Below are 16,850 nucleotides of genomic sequence, written 5' to 3'. Positions count from 1 at the left end.
GAAGGAATTGGGAATTTCAGACTATAATGCAACCAAATGGAGACTGTTTATACATAGCTGAAAATGTAGCTTGAAGTGTATTCTCCTCCACAATGGAAATTTATACGGTTCAGTCCCAATAGGCCATTCAGTTTTCATTGCATGAAAAATACGAAGGCATGAAGGAGGTCATTGACGTGTTGCAATATAAGTTGCACCAATGGATCATCTGTGTTGACCTTAAAAGGGTTTCTTTCCTTTTTGACCAGCAACACGGATATACCAAGTATCCGTGTTTTCTGTGTATGTGGGACAGCAGTGCTCGTAAGAAGCATTGAGTGCAGTCAAAGTGGCCGCTAAAATCTGACCAGAAACCTGGTGATCCAAACATTGTAAATCATCCACTTGTCGACAGGAAAAAATATTATATTTCTGCCTTTGCAAATAAAACTAGGCCTCATGAAGCAATTAGTTAGAGCTCTGCCAACTGAAGGGGACTGTTTCAAGTATATCATTTCCGCATTTCCTAGCTTGTCATATGAGAAGATGAACGCTGGTGTCTTTGATGGGCCACAGATATGGCAACTTATTAAAGATGAACGTTTCATAGAAACAATGACCAGCATTCAAAAGTATTGTCAAGGACTTTCTAGGAAATACATGAGCCCAGAATTACATCGAAATTGTTCAACAACTCTTAGGGAGCTTTAGATGGTGGTGGTGGTGGTGGTTTTTGGGGGAAGGAGACCAGACAGCGAGCTCATCGGTCTCATCGGATTAGGGAAGGATGGGGAAGGAAGTCGGCCATGCCCTTTGAAAGGAACCATCCCGGCATTTGCCTGGAACGATTTAGGGAAATCACGGAAAACCTAAATCAGGATGGCCGGACGCGGGATTGAACCGTTGTCCTCCCGAATGGGAGCTTTAGAGAGCTTGACTGTAACATGAGTATCAAACTGCATTTCTTACATAGCCGTCTTGCTAACTTTCCAGAAAATCTTGGTGCTGTTAGAGATGAACAGGGTGAGTGATTCCACCAAGATTTGAACGTCATGGAAGCAAGTTATCAAGGTAGATGGGATGTCAGTACGATAGCTGACTACTGTTGGAGCATCAAGCGAGAATGTCCCCAAATGGAACATTGTAGGAAAAGTTATAAGTGAAAATTTGTACCCTAATATCTTTGTTTTTATTATTTGTATAAACATAATGTAACTTTGAATATTATAATAACCTTTGAATGAATAAAATAGTCTAATATTCTTCTATGTTTGGTTAGTACCAACTTTATTTTCCTTTGTATGCCCAGTTTTAATGACTTTTAGGGTAAAAAGAGAGTATCCTGTAGCTTAAAAACATGACGTGATAGAGAAAAACTGCTAACAGTTTTGAATTCAGAGACCAAAAATTAGTTAAGAACAAGTCACAGATCTAGGACAACAAAATGGCTGTTCCCCAGTGTAATCGGCATTCACATCTGTACACTTACTGTGATGTTGCGCCAGCTTCTGCATAGAAGCCTGGGAATTGAACCAGCTGGTAACGCCGGTTTTGAATTCATTGTCATTTTGAAATGAATGTCCACCTAACCACTTTTTCAAATGCAAGATGAGGAAACAGTCACTTGGTGGGAGGTCAGGACTGTATGGAAGGTGCTCAAAATTTCCCAATGAAAATCTTGAATCTTCTCCTTGGTTTTAGCAGCAGTGTGCAGGTGTGCATTGTCGCGAAGGAAGATTATGCCGAATGACAGTTTCTCATGGTGCCATTTTGGATCGCGTGTCTGAGTTTGGTTAGTGTTTCACAGTATACATCAGCTGTAATTGTTGATCCACAGTTCATGAAATAAATCAAAAGGACGCCCGTTTCATACCAGAATATGGTAGCCATCATTTTTCGATTGGGGAACAGAGATTGCTTGAACTTTTTTTGGTTTGGATGCACTTGAATGATGCCACTGCATTGACTGATGTTCCAGTCTGGCATTGATGTGCAATATCCACGTCTCTTCACCCGCAACAACATGCACAAACAAATAATCTCCATTTTGGCTATAGTGTTCCAAAATCTATCACACACTATGAATTCTTTGCTCTTTGTGCTGATCAGTGGACAATTTTGGAGCCTACCTCACATACAGTTGTGATATCCAAGCCATTCAGAGACAATTGTGTAAATTGAGGTCCGAACAACATTTGTAATTCATTGGGCAGACCACCAACTGTCAATAGCCAATCATTTTGAACTTTTTCATTCACTTGATCAACAATGCTATCAGTCAGAATACTGGATCAGCCACCCTGCTGTTCATCATAAACATCTGTGCAGCCATTTTGAAATTCTCAAAACTATTTCTGAACTCATTGTCACTCATTATTTGAGGTCCACACACTAGGCATAACCCATGATGGATTTCTGCAGCTGAAGATCCTTTTGCCAGCAAAAATCTAATCACACTGTTGTGTACATAGTTCCGCGTAGTCAGCGCGTACACAACTTTCCCAATAGAGCGCGCCCCGCTAAGCACAACAGCGCAGGCGCAGCGCTCGTCCGTCTCCGCACTACGAGATGGCGCTGTCTTAGAGACGGACCAAATTCTGCTTCCGCCGATCCGTGTATTAATATGTAACGCAGCCAATGAGATTGCTGCTAACGTAGAACCTTTTCTCCTCGCGGATCACACTTGCGCAGTAATACCTGAACGCTCGAGGTATTATAAGGAGTGTACAGACCTCCGATTAGTCAGTCTGCATTAGTCTGTAGTCAAGTTTCAGTCTGCGCCTAATAAGATTATCATATTCCTGTACATAGGCATGAAGAGAAATGTATAGACACTTTGTCAAGTATCAGAGATATGTGAGAATAAGATTAACGTACCAAGACCAAAGGAACTTCAGATTGTCAATTGTAAATAGCATCCAGAATCAAGTTAAGTAAGGTTTATGATTGTTATTATTTTAATAAATGTGTGTGAAAATTAATCAACTTCTGATTAAAGTTGGTCACCGTCAATCTGCTACTCTAGGCGTGCAAGTGGCATTTCTATCGTCTGACCTAACGGCAGAAGATAAACACGCCACAATAAGACCACGAGACATATTGCTGACACTCGCCTACTTCGTTAGAGCGACAAGTCAAATAATCTGATGGTGTGTGTACCGAAGGTCTTACAGTACGCACACCACACACACCACACACTTCACAAGTTGTGGAAACTATGACATGACTGTCTCAGCCATCACGATCTGCTCTCACTGAATGGCAAACAACTACTGAATCAAACCAACACTGCAGTAGTTTCCCGGAGAGTTGGTAGACAGTGCTGCACACATGAAACTTCATTCAGGCCTACAATCAGTTAAAGATTGGTCACTGGATCTTAGTTTTAGAATATGCCTTCTACTTTAAGACAAGCATGCTGATTTTCTATTAGCTTTTTATCTATTAATTACCTTTAGGAACTGAAGCAACTGATACACAAAACTAGATTTATATAATGGTTATAGAAAAAGATGAGATTAAAGTTGCTAATTTCCTTGCAGTTTTTTTGAAGCTATAGATGCTAACAAACTCAAAAATATTGGTTATTCAGGTGGCTCACTGTGAAGGGATACTTTGTATCTTGATTCATAGGGGCCACATTATTTTGGTCTCTGACAGTTTTCCAGCAGAATTGCTCAGCTTGAAGTTACCTATCATCACAATGGTGATAGTGAAAGACATATCAGACACATGTTGTGCTACTGATCAATTAACAATCAGAAGAGTGATGAAAGTAATTAGGTTCCACCTGTGTTTATGATCTTTTTGGCCTACAGAGATAGTGTTTCCTACAGCATTGGTCATATTCTGAGGAACCATAGCGTGAAGTGTGTTTATTGATGACCGCCTAAGATTAAGGCCCTTTGAGGGGCTGTACAGGGTGATCTGGATTTGTGTAAGATTGGTGTCTATCGTATTATACACACATATGACATGTCATACATAGTCAGATGATCAGGATAGTGGAGGACTGGTGTATGGAGCATTAGTTATAAGGTAATGTTCTCATGGAAGCTGTTGAGATTAAACCAGCAAGTGAACTCATTAATAGAGACAAAAGATGTTGCTTCAGGTTCTGCCTGGAACTGTGCTCTCTCCCAAGTCAAAGAACAGGGGGGCAGAGTTGGTGTTACTTACTCTCCAGTTGTTAGTTAACATTTCACTACTGATAACATCTGGTGTTCGGTAGATTTGTTTGTGAAGTGGCATCAGTTGTTTATAGTGTGTGTGTTTCCCTGCATAAGCCATATTTTGTTCCTGGTTGATTTAGGCCCAGGTGCCAAAGGTTTAAGTTGCCATGCACAGCTGTCTCATTTCATTTGTACCTTGAAAAGGACAGGGTGTTCATCTGCTGAAATATCAGCTGTTGTCAAGAACATTATTCTGCTGTATTCCTGTATGTTATTGAAACATAAATTTTCATACAATAAGATGAAACATTATAGTCAGTAGTCTCAGGTCTTATAAACTTGAAAACGGATGGTTGGCATCTAAAACCAGTCATTTACTAAATTTCATTGTGCAAGTGAGACTGTACACAGCACAATGTAAGATTTAATAGACAGTGGAAACAGAAAATACTTCTAAGACAGCCACCAGTCTTTGATATGTGACACACAACTGACAAATAAACACAAGTGACATAAATATTAATGTAACAAACAACCATATTATGCAGTTTAAGACTAATAAAAATGACATATCGAAACAAGACATTACTGAAAGAAATAGCGTACCAGTAAAAAATCCTTGGTATTCTGTATTGAAGTTAAAGTACATATATTCCACAAAAATATAAAAAAATCGCTATTAATATTTTATGAGCATTTTAAAAGTTGGCAGGACACACAGACAGGGTCATGAAATGACAACAGGGGGCAAGAGACCTAGAGGAAAACTGAGAGATTGAACTGATGTATCACTGGAGTGAAGGAATGCCTGAAGAACAGAGGAAGAGAAGAGTGAGACAGGGTGGAAAGAGAGACATGCTGGAAGGACAGGAAAATATGGTGAGACGTGTCCTAAAGAGACTCATCCAGGACGTTGAGACTATAGAAGATGTGATGATGAGTATGGAAAGGAAATACTTACAATCAGTGTGTATGACCATTTTTGACTTATTGTAGTGACTGACTTGTAGTGACAAATCAACCATTAATGAGGAAACATCAGTGAGCAATGGAGAGATTCATGTTGGTAATTAATAGCACAGACAGGTCCTTTTTCAAATTTTTTTAAAGAAAAACGAGAAAAAATGATAAAGGTGCAGAATTGCATAAAAGACATAAGAGTAATGAAAATGGAAAATGAAGATGAGTGGGTCAGGATGACAGAATCTAGATAGATCACGGAAGTTCTTTGCTGGATTCAAGAGACAAGAAAATACCAAGATAGTAGCCTAATGGAAACATGCAGGGGTGAACTGGACGTGTATAGCTGACAACTATGATGCCTGGAAAAGTCTAGAGGAATCCTTCACCAATAGTAGGTGTCAAAAGACTGATGGTGGTGGTGGTGGTGGTGGTGGTGGTGGTGGTGGTAGTGGTGATGCTGATGGTAATGTTATTGCTCACTTTTGTTGAATCATTGCCTTCTATAATTTCTCTCTCTCTCTGTCCTATCCCACTCTTCTCCTCCTCTCTCCTGTTTGACATGTGGAGAAAATATGGGATGAAATACACCATACATTTACAAGAGCTGTTTCACCAGTGCCAAACCTCTTCGAGGAAGAAAAGAAAGTGCTCAAACACTTTGCGAAAATCTTGAGACAGTTATCCTCCCAGCTAACAAAGGAAAGCCATGTTGTACTACCATTTCACGTATACACATAGGAAATGTATGACCACTAAAGAACAGTATAAGAAAAAAAAAAAAAAAAAACTTGGGCTGTTCTGAAATGTGCTTGTGAGCTTGTGTAGAAAAATACTAAAAGTGAAATGGGCTTGCAGAATGATGAATAGGATGGTAGAGGTTGTGGCAGAAACAATGACTGGTTTTAAATTGTGCTTCCCTAGAGAGCTGATGTTGGTACCAGTGCACAGCAAGGTTCAAAGCACTAATAGTTGGTATGAGTTACTGGCCAAATGAAAATCATTGGTTTGCAATTGAAACAGTCTTCAAATCTGATAACAGTGTTGCACAATCACAGTGTTTGTATCAGCAACATTTTGACATTGGTTGAATCATCACATTTCACCACAGAAGTCAGTTATGAAATGGGTTCAGAGCTTCAGCATCTGCAATGAATGTGTAACTTACCAGGTAGACCATGTACAGTTCGCACCCTGGACAACATCGCAAATGTAACAGCCACTTTTCAGCAAAGTACAGTATAATCTTTTTGCCAGCATTCACAAGTCCTTAACAACTTGGACAGAAGTCCGCAACAGATTTTGTGATTGGATATTAATTTACATCTCTACAAGCTCCAAGTGGAGGAACAATTATAGCCCAGAGATTAACACGGATGTCACAAGTTCTGTACACAGCTTCTGCAGATGATCAACACTCAACCCAATTTTCTCAACAATTTTATTAGGTGTGACAAGACCCACTTTCATTTATTGGATTATGTGATCAAATGAAACTTTAGCTATAAGTTCTCATTCCACACAATATCACATCATAGTGCAAAAGTTAATATGTCATGTGGCAAGTATGCACACATTGTTACTGGTCCGTACCTTTTTAAGAATGATGCAGGTGACACTGCTGCAGTAACATCAGACTGGTATGTTATTTTGCAACAGTTCATAATGCAGGAAATATGTTGATAGAATTTCCGTGTACAGTCATTGCGGTTCCAGCAGGATGGTGCAACTGTTCACACAGCCAAAATGTCCATGATCGCCTCACACAGATTGTTTCCAGTGTTTAAACAAACCAGTGACACATTTCACATGTTTATGATGAATGTCAGTGTCAAAAACTGCATCAACAATGGTGGACACATAAAGGACATAATTTATAAAAAGTGTTGTCTAATAACATTGTATAAAGTGTTCTTTCAACACTGCATGCTAATGATGTGTAAATGTTTAAAATATAAGTGGTGACCAAAATTTTCCATTTGAGGACATTATTGCAGCATGTATAGAACCCAACATGACTCCAATGCGGGTTTATAGGCACTGGAATGCAAGGTGACAGTGTGGCATTCGTTTCTTTCTGATGTGCGCGCAGGAAATGTAGAAATGTGAACTATGGCAATGTTATTACAAAAAGCATCCAAACAGGACCAATGAGCTGTTATTCTTTTCTCAGATGCCAAAGGACAAACACTAGCAGACATCCATCAGAGAATGAAGAATGTGTACTGGGCAGCATGTCTGCTGAAGATCATCACTGTGGAATGGTCTGACAAGTTTCGTGCTGATCACAATTCGTCCTAAGATACCAGTCGATCTGGGAGGCCAGCCCCATCCATTATGGCCAACAACAAATGAACAGTTGATGATGTGACTACAGCGCACTAGCGCATAACTATTCATGTGCTAGCAAAGGGTCTAGGCATCAGCTTCAGAAATGTGCAACGCATTATGTAGCAAGAGTTAGGGTGCTTTAATGTCTACAGCCAGGGGATACCTGGGCATTGAATGCCAAACAAATAGCAAACTGGATGGCTGTTTGCATGAAGCACCTCATGCATTTCTATGTTGAAGGCAACACATTCCTCAAGCACATAATTGTAGTGATGAAAGCTGGTGCCACCACTGGGAATCGGAGATGAGAGCATTGATGATGCAGTGATGCCATCCATCATCACCTTGTCCCAAGGAGTTCAAGAGCCAGCCATCAGCTGGAAAGGGCTGCTCACCCTGTTCTTTGATTACCTGGACCAACTGCTTATTGATTTCAAGGAACCTGGTGTCTCCTTCACTGGCATACAATACTGTGCAACACTGGAGAAATTATGATGTGCAACTCATACAAAATATCTGGGAGAACTGGGACAAAGGGTGCTGCTGATTCATAGTAACACACGCCCCATATTGAAAATATTGTAATACAAAATTTATGCTAACTCAAGTGGGACACACTCAAGCACCTGCCTTATAGTCCTGATCTCTCCCCATTCAATTATCACAGCTTAGGTCAATTGAAAAAGGCCTTGAACAGTTGATGACTCCTGTCATATGAGGATATACAGCAAGCAGTTATGGACTTTTCCATGTAGCAGGACACTGTGTTTTGCCAACCAACTATCGTGTTTCACCAACCAGCTATCTTCAACTTAGTGCTTCGGTGGCATGATTACCTCAATGCTTTGGTAATTTTGTCTGATTGGCATACCGATTCTGGACTGCAGAACCTTCGAACGGAAACTTTTTGATCTCCCATTATAGGTCATTATTTCTGCAGTACTCTGTACTTCTAAGAATGGGAGAGGAAGGTAAACTAGTGGAAATGATAAGAATGAAGGAAATATCTTTTTTGGGACAAATATATATTGTGAGGAATGTTGTGGGCTGGCAAGACAGCCAATCCACTATGACAGGAAGCCGAAAGGCACACGTTAAGCTCACGCAGGCTGGCGTGAGGTCTGGAACAGGTCAAGTAATGGAGACTAGCAAATAAAGTACGTAGCTGCTGGAATACTTAACTTTAATCCATAATTGGTGAACATCGGTCTGACGGTACATGCATCACAAGATAAATAGCAAATGATAATGGCGCCTTGCTAGGTCGTAGCAAATGACGTAGCTGAAGGCTATGCTAACTATCGTCTCGGCAAATGAGAGCGTAATTTGTCAGTGAAGCATCGCTAGCAAAGTCGGCTGTACAACTGGGGCAAGTGCTAGGAAGTCTCTCTAGACCTGCCGTGTGGCAGCGCTCGGTCTTCAATCACTAATAGTGGCGACACGCGGGTCCGACGTATACTAACGGACCGCGGTCGATTTAAAGGCTACCACCTAGCAAGTGTGGTGTCTGGCGGTGACACCACAAGGAAATTGACTGAAATGAAGACTCTTCAGTGGGAAGATAGGAGGGAAGAGAAGGACTGAGTGGAAGAAGCAGCCTACGAATGCTGGACTACATTAAAAATGTATGAAGTTGCCAACAGATAAAGGAAAGAGGACAGGACAGAGGAAAGTGGAAAGCGTTGAGTCAATACCTGCCTTGAGACAGGTATACGAGAGAAGCACAGGATTGGAAGATAATGCCTACAGGTGGACAGAAGATGATCTAGTCAACCAACAGAAGCAGAAGACCATCAAACAGTTCCACAACACTTTCTAATATAAGACTTCTTTCACAAGCAGGTGAACCTGCTAGAATTTATGGACAACCTTCAAGTGTATGGGCTCACAAAACATCTGACAGCAATCCTCAGCCCCATCAGGTATCATGTTTACCATATGTTTAAGTCATCTGTATATTGAAGTTTAGGGTATATGATTACTGATCAGCACTTGATGTCTAAGTTGTATAACAAAATTTAAAATTGTGGCTGTTTGTCAATACTATTCTCCTTCAGAAATTAACAGATATATGTTCATCTAACTTCATATATTGTATTACACACAACATATGATTAAATTATCTTGTACTTAAGAAGTGGGCCAAGCTCTTCTTTTTTATTTTTGACATAGCTTCATAGTTGCAAGTCATATGCATATAGTATTATTTTAATGTCTATGCTAGTGATTACTAACTGATTCTCTGCTAATGTTTTGCCTAGACATTTATGGTTTACTAAACATTACAGTCTTGTTGGTGGGACCTACGCCTTTATGGTATATAAGCTAGTACATTACACTTTATGCAGTCCATTCAAGTACCAGTCTTTGAGTCATAATTTCATAACATTTCCAAGAATATTGCACATCTTCACGCTGTTGACAATACAGATAAGTAAGAACTGATTTGTAACAGAGTAAGAGAAACTTTATTTATGAATGTAAATTGTATCGCAAACATTTAAACATTTGTCAAGTCGAGGCACCAGCTTTTGGATCCCAGCATCAAAGAACTCTGTTGCCCAACCATTAAACCAGTTAGTAACAGTTTCTTTTGGCGTGTCATCATTTTCCAAATGCTTTCCACCAAGAAATTCCTTCAGTTTTGGAAACAGATGAAGTCTGATGGGGCTAAGTCAGGGCTCTATGGTGGAGGATCCAGTAATTCCCAACGAAACTTGTCCCATTTAGTCTTACTTCTTGCCGCATTGTTAGGCCAAGCATTGTCATGAAGCGGAAGGATGCCACTATAGAGCTGTCCCCACCGACAATTCTGAATAGTGTGCCTAAGTTTTAATAACATTTCACAGTACCCAGCATACTCTGTGAATCCTCTTGGCAAAAAGTCTAACAGTTAAATGCCTTTCAAGATCCAAAAAAAAACAGGGCCTTGATTTTCCATGTTGAAGGTTCTTGTCTGAATTTTCACGGTTTCATCGGGGAGTCTGAATGATGCCACTCACTGGATTGATGTTTATTCTCTGGAGTGTACACAATCCATGATTCATCACCAGTCACAATGCGACTGAAGAACTTGTCACCATCCTTGTGACAGTGTTTCAAAATGGACAGAGAATGTGCCATTTGCTTTGTTTTGTGTTCTGCTGTCAACATTTTCAGCATACATCTTGCACACTTTTTTTGTTGAGAGGTTTGTCAGTAACAAAGTGAAACACTACTGAAACTAGTGGAAACTTCAGATGCTGCTTGTCAATAGTGAAACGTCTATTTTTGTTGATTGCCTCATCAACTTTTTGTGTCAAGTCTTCATTCACAACAGTGGGCCGTCCAGGTTGTTCTTTATCATGAACATCTGCTCTTCCTTCATTAAACAGCCTACATCACTTACAAACATTCCCATCATTCATAACACTTGCACCATAAATTTCAACAAACTGTTGGTGAATTTCAGCAGGATGAAGTGGTTTTGCATTTAAGAATCGCATACCGAGTGCACTTCACAATTAGCGGGATTATTGATTGACATGGCAACAAATAAAGCAGTACCACCATACTAACAACACCGGCAGAGACATAAAACATAATGGCAGTATGGTGAAAGACTGGCCAAGAGTGGCCAACTGTGAATGGACGTCACTAGACAGGATGCACAGACACGATGCTCTATTAGTTCTTACTTTAAAAATAACTCTCGTATGTCATAATATGGTGTCCTGAGATAGAACTATGTTGTTTTCACCTCTCTCCTGAAAATGTATACCTTTGTATGTAACCTATATCAAAAATGACGGGATGTGCTTTGCACTGTATTCTTTGAAGTTCTTATGTATGCATATGTTAACTGATGTTCTATGTTTAAGTGAAATTTGTCTTCTAGGTACTTCTCTCGTACTTGGTCGCGAGTTACTTTGAGACCAATATTATGCCATTTACACTCATTGTATATTATGTATGGGTTTGTAATCCTTATGAAACTTTAACAATTTTCATTTCATGTAAAGAAGAGATGAATGGCTTTCCCACCCGATGTACCGCTTTACGTGTACATTGCACATTTCATATTTGTTGATAGTCTTCCCGTGATGATGGTTCATATGAACAAAACTAATACAGAGTAATTTGTACAGGTGATGACTAAAATGCAGTTCAAGTTCCTGGTAGCTGTAGCAAGTTACCTTACTAATATGTAAGAAGAAGAGAAATCTGTTGTGATGATCTTTGTTGTTGTTGTGGTCTTCAGTCCTGAGACTGGTTTGATGCAGCTCTCCATGCTACTCTATCATGTGCAAGCTTCTTCATCTCCCAGTACCTACTGCAACCTACATCCTTCTGAATCTGCTTAGTGTATTCATCTCTTGGTCTCCCTCTACGATTTTTACCCTCCACGCTGCCCTCCAATGCTAAATTTGTGATCCCTTGATGCCTCAAAAAATGTCCTACCAACCGATCCCTTCTTCTAGTCAAGTTGTGCCACAAACTTCTCTTCTCCCCAATCCTATTCAGTACCTGTAGCACCACATTTCGAAAGCTTCTATTCTCTTCTTGTCCAAACTAGTTATTGTCCATGTTTCACTTCCATACATGGCTACACTCCATACAAATACTTTCAGAAACGACTTCCTGACACTTAAATCTATACTCGATGTTAACAAATTTCTCTTCTTCAGAAACGATTTCCTTGCCATTGCCAGTCTACATTTTATATCCTCTCTACTTCGACCATCATCACTTATTTTACTCCCTAAATAGCAAAACTCCTTTACTACTTTAAGTGTCTCATTTCCTAATCTAATTCCTTCAGCATCACCCGATTTAATTTGACTACATTCCATTATCCTCGTTTTGCTTTTGTTGATGTTCATCTTATATCCTCCTTTCAAGACACTGTCAATTCTGTTCAACTGCTCTTCCAAGTCCTTTGCTGTCTCTGATAGAATTACAATGTCATCGGCAAACCTCAAAGTTTTTACTTCTACTCCATGAATTTTAATACCTACTCTGAATTTTTCTTTTGTTTCCTTTACTGCTTGCTCAATATACAGATTGAATAACATCGGGGAGAGGCTACAACCCTGTCTCACTCCCTTCCCAACCACTGCTTCCCTTTCATGCCCCTCGACTCTTATAACTGCCATCTGGTTTCTGTACAAATTGTAAATAGCCTTCCGCTCCCTGTATTTTACCCCTGCCACCTCCAGAATTTGAAAGAGAGTATTCCAGTTAACATTGTCAAAAGCTTTCTCTAAGTCTACAAATGCTAGAAACGTAGGTTTGCCTTTTCTTAATCTTTCTTCTAAGATAAGTCGCAGGGTCAGTATTGCCTCATGTGTCCCAACATTTCTACGCAATCCAAACTGATCTTCCCCGAGGTCCGCTTCTACCAGTTTTTCCATTCGTCTGTAAAGAATTCGCATTAGTATTTTGCAACTGTGACTTATTAAACTGATAGTTCAGTAATTTTCACATCTGTCAACACCTGCTTTCTTTGGGATTGGAATTATTATATTCTTCTTGAAGTCTGAGGGTATTTCGCCTGTCTCATACATCTTGCTCACCAGATGGTAGAGTTTTGCCATGACTGACTCTCCCAAGGCCATCAGTAGTTCTAATGGAATGTTGTCTACTCCGGGGGCCTTGTTTCGACTCAGTTCTTTCAGTGCTCTGTCAAACTCTTCACGCAGTATCTTATCTCCCATTTCGTCTTCATCTACATCCTCTTCCATTTCCATAATATTGTCTTCAAGTACATCGCCCTTGTATAAACCCTCTATATACGCCTTCCACCTTCCTGCCTTCCCTTCTTTGCTTAGAACTGGGTTGCCATCTGGGCTCTTGATATTCATACAAGTGGTTCTCTTCTCTCCAAAGGTCTCTTTAATTTTCCTATAAGCAGTATCTATCTTACCCCTAGTGACACAGGCCTCTACATCCTTACATTTGTCCTCTAGCCATCCCTGCTTAGCCATTTTGCACTTCCTGTCGATCTCATTTTTGAGACGTTTGTATTCCTTTTTGCCTGCTTCATTTACTGCGTTTTTATATTTTCTCCTTTCATCAATTAAATTCAATATTTCTTCTGTTACCCAAGGATTTCTATTAGCCCTCGTCTTTTTACCTACTTGATCGTCTGCTGCCTTCACTACTTCATCCCTCAGAACTACCCATTCTTCTTCTACTGTATTTCTTTCCCCCATTCCTGTCAATTGTTCCCTTATGCTCTCCCTGAAACACTCTACAACTTCTGGTTCTTTCAGTTTATCCAGGTCCCATCTCCTTAAATTCCCACCTTTTTGCAGTTTCTTCAGTTTCAATCTGCAGTTCATAACCAATAGATTGTGGTCAGAATCCACATCTGCCCCTGGAAATGTCTTACAATTTAAAACCTGGTTCCTAAATCTCTGTCTTACCATTATGTAATCTATCTGATACCTTTTAGTATCTCCAGGATTCTTCCAGGTATACAACCTTCTTTCATGATTCTTGAACCAAGTGTTAGCTATGATTAAGTTATGCTCTGTGCAAAATTCTACAAGGCGGCTTCCTCTTTCATTTCTTCCCCCCAATCCATATTCACCTACTATGTTTCCTTCTCTCCCTTTTCCTACTGACAAATTCCAGTCACCCATGACTATTAAATTTTCGTCTCCCTTCACTACCTGAATAATTTCTTTTATCTCGTCATACATTTCATCAATTTCTTCATCATCTGCAGAGCTAGTTGGCATATAAACTTGTACTACTGTAGTAGGCATGGGCTTTGTGTCTATCTTGGCCACAATAATGTGTTCACTATGCTGTTTGTAGTAGCTAACCCGCACTCCTATTTTTCTATTCATTATTAAACCTACTCCTGCATTACCCCTATTTGATTTTGTATTTATAACCCTGTAATCACCTGACCAAAAGTCCTGTTCCTCCTGCCACCGAACTTCACTAATTCCCACTATATCTAACTTTAACCTATCCATTTCCCTTTTTAGATTTTCTAATCTACCTGCCCGATTAAGGGATCTGACATTCCACGCTCCGATCCGTAGAACGCCAGTTTTCTTTCTCCTGATAGCGACGTACTCTTGAGTAGTCCCCGCCCGGAGATCCGAATGGGGGACTATTTTACCTCCAGAATATTTTACCCAAGAGGACGCCATCATCATTTAATCATACAGTAAAGCTGCATGTCCTCGGGAAAAATTACGGCTGTAGTTTCCCCTTGCTTTCAGCCGTTCGCAGTACCAGCACAGCAAGGCCGTTTTGGTTAATGTTACAAGGCCAGATCAGTCAATCATCCAGACTGTTGCCCCTGCAACTACTGAAAAGGCTGCTGCCCCTCTTCAGGAACCACATGTTTGTCTGGCCTCTCAACAGATACCCCTCCATTGTGGTTGCACCTACGGTACGGCCATCTGTATCGCTGAGGCACGCAAGCCTCCCCACCAACGGCAAGGTCCATGGTTCATCTTTAATCCATACAAATGAATGAAAATTGGAAGAATTCTCTGTAAATGAAATGTCAAGTGTGTATTTCATCTGCCACCAATGATAAAAGCCTTGTTAGTGTCTGTTAAGCATGATCTAGGACTCCAGAAAGCGGAAGTCTACCACATCCCATACCAATTAGGAAAAATGTACATAGATCAGACAACACTGATGGTGTAGGAGATGCAGAGAGCATGAATAATGAACAGTCAGCAAAGAACACTGGTTCTCTTACGGAAATATAATGAATTATGGTGGGATAAAGTTGTTACGACATTCTGGGATTATGTTTTAAAAGAATCAGTAGTGATCTGGCTGCATGATGAACTGATAAATAAACACTGGGGTTTCCAACTAAGTAAGGCACGGGACCCAGTCTTGGGTGTGTTCAAAACAGAACAGCAATCTGTCAGAAGATCCACTCAGGCTGCATCAACTAAAGAACTGAGACTACGCCACATAGACACACCTCCTCTGCATCAGCAGCATCCAGACACCAGTGGCACAGCACAGGGTCTGCGAATGTGGTTCATGTCCCAGGGCTGCATTTGCTCCACCATATCACCAGCAATGCCGTGCTTGGGCACTCCCAACATATAACTGACAGCGAGGTACCCAGCAAAATACAATCAGGATTAACTGAGGATCGCGCTCAGTCAGCTTGCCAACATATCACATCAGCAGCATGATTCCTTCTGGCATAGTACCCAAGACAAGTTCAAAATGGCGTATCTCAATCTGAATGTGTGTCTCTGCAGCTGTATTACAATTCACGAGTATTTTTAATGAGCATTTCCCCTTCACAACTGTACATGACAAATACAGTAAAACAAACTCACAGATAACTGAAGATTTCAGTGTCTCTAATATTTGGAAGAGGGAACTGAACATGTGATGCGGAGTTTCTCACGTATGCAAACAAAACAAAATAATATTTGGCAGAGTTGTTAAACAGACAAAATAAATGGCAAACAGTAAAGTCATCTCAAATGGCATTAATAAATCAAAAGCTATATGGCAGATTGTCATGACTGAAGTATGCGGTGAGAACACAAATCATTTAATCCCTAAATTAGAAACTGATCGGGAAAATGTTACAAACTCCTCACAGATCTCTGAATAATTCAAAAGGTGCTTTATAACCTCAAATAAGGTTGATGATTACTCTCCTCCTCACATGAATTCTAGTATAATGCAACACAGATATGGAGAAATGAAATTTACTCATGCATTCTTCCACAGGGCGGCTTGCATTACTAAATCCTTAAAATATCTTGAATCTTTGCAACAAAAATTATAAAAGCACAATGTCATAATGTTGCATCCTGACTCTGCCTTATAACAAATCAGTCATCTGATGAAGGCTCCTTTCCTGACAGGATGAAATATGCAGATGTTCGACCTGTCCACAAGGAAGACAGACAAGATGAGATAGGAAATTTCTGCATCGTATCATTATCAACAAGATAAATTTGGGCAATGGTTGTAATCAATTATAAAAGTATATTATATAAAAACTAGCCCTGTGGGAGGGACTCGTGCACTGACTGTTCTGTGCAAACTTAATTACGTCTATATATTTCATCCATCCTGGGAGCTGAGAACATCAACAATTTTTGCCTGTTTCCAATATAGATACTGGCAAGATATCAATCACAGGAATTCCAAGACAATATCAAAATCTCTGCAGCATTTCCTCATATTAGCCCGCACGTACAAAAAGAAGCGAGCAGGGGACTTCAGTTCATTTTATAAATGTACACATGGAAGATTTAATAAAAATTTTTTATTTATTTACTAGAACACAAATACAACTTACATTTTATGTTTGTATGCACAAATGTTCATCTATTATGCTATTGCAATATACACTATTGGCCATTAAAATTGCTACACCATGAAGATGACGTGCTCCAGATGCGAAATTTAACC

General features: G+C 40.0%; 1 protein-coding gene across 1 annotated transcript in view; it reads right to left on the bottom strand.

Annotated features, from left to right (window-relative positions):
- The window catches only part of LOC124615965 (coiled-coil domain-containing protein 112-like), a 165,464-nt gene that overhangs the window by 35,308 nt on the left and 113,306 nt on the right, over positions 1–16,850 (bottom strand). The window lies entirely within an intron of this gene.

This window comes from Schistocerca americana, chromosome 5 (assembly GCF_021461395.2).
Source record: "Schistocerca americana isolate TAMUIC-IGC-003095 chromosome 5, iqSchAmer2.1, whole genome shotgun sequence".
In the NCBI taxonomy this organism is placed as follows: Eukaryota; Metazoa; Arthropoda; class Insecta; order Orthoptera; family Acrididae; genus Schistocerca; species Schistocerca americana.
This window is presented reverse-complemented; position numbering and strand designations above follow the sequence as displayed.